The sequence below is a fragment of the Apium graveolens genome, chromosome 2 (genome assembly GCF_009905375.1).
Source record: "Apium graveolens cultivar Ventura chromosome 2, ASM990537v1, whole genome shotgun sequence".
Taxonomy (NCBI): domain Eukaryota; kingdom Viridiplantae; phylum Streptophyta; class Magnoliopsida; order Apiales; family Apiaceae; genus Apium; species Apium graveolens.
The window spans coordinates 34,766,204-34,768,663 of record NC_133648.1 but is presented as its reverse complement, the minus strand read 5'-3'; positions in this window follow the sequence as shown (position 1 = coordinate 34,768,663).

The window sequence follows — 2,460 nt, the reverse complement described above, 5'->3', positions numbered from 1 at the left end:
TCACTACTTTATACATATTTCTTAATCTCCCGTGTCAAACCAAACGTAAAGAATTGGCTACTTTATACATGTTATAATTTTAAGTACAACACTTTATTTATAAAGTTCTACGATTTGTTTTGCACTATACTTTTTTAATAATTTTTTTCACATAATATTTTATTCTGCAAATTGCATTGTATTTTTTTTATTTAGGATTAAAAGTACTAAGTTTTTATTTATGTATAAATACTTTTTTTGTCAATTACTCCACATCAAATATATTACATTATAATTTTTATTAGACTAAGTTATGCATGAAAACTCTTTTATTAAATTTATTTTTCACATATATGTGTTCTGCATTTTAAATTATATATATATTATTTAGATTTTAAAGTATTACATTTTATTTTAAAAAAAAATCTACACTAAGTTCTGCACTATATTTTTTCTAATATATTTTTAACATAATATTTGATTTTGCAAGTTGCATTATATATTTTATTTAGATGTAAAGTACTACATTTTATAATGTTAAGTACTACATTCTATTTATAAAATTTTGCACTATGTTCTTTCTTTCATTTTTTTTAATATATTTTTTCACATAATATTTTATTCTGCAAGTTGCATTATATTTTTTTATTTAGGTTTAAAAGTATTATATTTTATAATTTTAAATACTACATTCTATTTATAAAGTTCTACAATATGTTTTGCACATTATTTTATAATATATTTTTTCACATAATATTTTATTCTGCATGTTGCATTATATTTTTTATTTACAATTAAAAGTGCTAAATTTTATAATTTGAAGTACTACACTATATTTATAAAGTTGTACGATATATTCTGCACTCTATTTTTTTAAATAAAATTTTCCCGTATAATTTTAATCAAGTTACAATTTAAACTATTTCACTATATTTACAAAGTTTTTTCTTATATATTTTTAACATAATATTTATATACATGTGATATTACATTTTTGACTTAGGTTTATAAGTAATATTAATCGTGTCTATCCCACAATCTTATAAAAATGTAACGGTAGTTATATAGGTTTACAGTCTCCAAATAATACTGGTCTATACTGCTCCACATCCACAAGACCAATTTAATTATGTGGGTTATATTTTTCAAAATCTATTTACCAGAGTCAGTTAATAATACTATTATAAATTAAATAGGGAATAATTATTTAATTTAATATGAGGGTTAACACTTTTTAAGATGCTTAGTTTTACCAGTGCCCAAATTCTATACAGCCCGCGTAACTTCTATCTAATCTGACAAATCTAGTTAAAATCACATAGATCAATAAATCCACGGAAACAAAGACTAAACAAAAATAATGTTAATTCAAAAGATTTCTCGATTTGTTCTTCGACTGAGTAATGTATATAATTAATTTAATTTAATTATTTAAAATATTATTTTAACTAAAATATATTTACTATTATAAATAAATTTTATTTAAAAGGCAGGTTTAAAAGACACATCTGTTTAACTTTTTTATTTGGACCTATATAAAGGCTTATACAAATTAAAACTTATTTACTTCAACTCGGTCTATATCCTTATAGACTCGATCCGGTCTACATAACATTTTTTTTCCAAATTAACCTAAATAGTGCACGCATAAATGATTAAAAATGCATATTCTAATGAAAAATATCTTTAAAGATATTTATTTTATTGAATTATAAAAATTAAAGTAATAATATATATTTGGTCGGTAATATGCCTACTTATTTTGAAGCAATTTTAATGATTAATTATCTTAAAAAATTATAAAAAAATATATTAAATCAAAACTAATCTAATTGAAACACGTTTATAAGATCAATTTAATTAAATGGGGCTTATAATTTTCAAAACCTATTTATCGAGTCTGTTAAAGGAACCATTCATTTTAAAAAAGCATTTTAATTGTTCTAATTAATTTTGAATAATTATTTACTGGTTTTCATATGTATGCCTATAGTAAATATATACATATATATATATATACTAGTATATAACCCGTGCGATACACGGTTATTTTTATCATTATATATTGTAAATTATAATTTTAATATGTTGTTGGCAGGATTCGAATCATATACCTCTCACCTAATACTAATTTTTATGATTAAATTTGACGATTCTCGTCGATTTGATCTGACGGCTCTCGATTAATTGACGAGAGAATTAATAGTCAAATTTTTAATATTTCGTTTTTAATATTATATATATATATGGATTACTCTAATTTTAACAACGCGACTTTTCGGACTATTAAAGTTGGTATCAAAGCAAAATAGAACAAAACAATAACTCTTATAAATACCACAGTTTTGATCTACAGCCACACTTTTCCAGTAGCCTTCTTATTCCTTCTACCACACTTTGCCAGTGGTCGGTATCTAAAATTCAATAATTACGCTTTCTTAATAGGTATCTAAAGTTGCACACTCGTACGCTTATTAGGAT